Source organism: Carlito syrichta, unplaced genomic scaffold, assembly GCF_000164805.1.
Source record: "Carlito syrichta isolate Samal-C Ts95f unplaced genomic scaffold, Tarsius_syrichta-2.0.1 Scaffold317960, whole genome shotgun sequence".
Lineage (NCBI taxonomy): Eukaryota > Metazoa > Chordata > Mammalia > Primates > Tarsiidae > Carlito > Carlito syrichta.
The window spans coordinates 1-764 of NW_007262056.1; the positions used below are offsets into that span (position 1 = coordinate 1).

At 46.2% G+C, this 764-nt stretch overlaps 1 pseudogene; it reads left to right on the forward strand.

Moving 5' to 3' along the window:
• Positions 1 to 3: 3 nt before the first annotated feature.
• On the forward strand, positions 4 to 749 carry LOC110594647 (annotated as a pseudogene).
• Positions 750 to 764: the final 15 nt, after the last annotated feature.

Genomic DNA, 764 nt, shown 5'->3' on the forward strand with positions numbered 1-764 from the left:
TTCCTCTCCATCCTGTCCTTTGTGGACATCTGTTTCACCTCTACCATATTCCCCAAGATGCTGGTGAACATCCAGACACACAGCAAAGATATCTCCTACAGAGGGTGCCTCACTCAGGTATTTTTTTTATGATTTTTGCTGGAATGGATAATTTTCTGCTGACTGTGATGGCCCATGACTGGTTTGTGGCCATCTGCCACCCCTTACACTACACAGTCATCATAAACCCCTGCATCTGTGTCCTCCTGGTTCTGATGTCATGGTTCATAATTTTCTGGGTCTCCCTGCTTCATCTTCTACTGGTACTGAGGCTGACCTTCTCTAAAGGTACTGAAATTTCACATTTCTTCTGTGACCTGCCTCAGCTCCTCAAGGTAGCCAGCTCTGATACTTTCATCAATAACATTGTCTTGTATATGTCCACTGCTGTACTGGATGTGTTTCCTGTCACCAGGATCCTTTTCTCTTACTCTGAGATTGTCTCCTCTTTAATGAGGATGTCCTCCACTACAGGCAAGTATAAAGCATTTTCTACCTGTGGATCTCATCTCTGTGTGGTCTTCTTGTACTATGGCACAAGTCTTGTGGAATACCTCAGTTATGCTGTGATCCATTCTTCTCAGAGAAGCTGCATTGCCTCGGTGCTGTACACTGTGGTCACCCCCATGCTGAACCCCTTCATCTACAGCCTGAGGAACAAGGATGTAAAGGGGGCCCTCGGAAGACTCCTCAGAAAATCAGCCTTCTGACCACTGTGAAGCCCT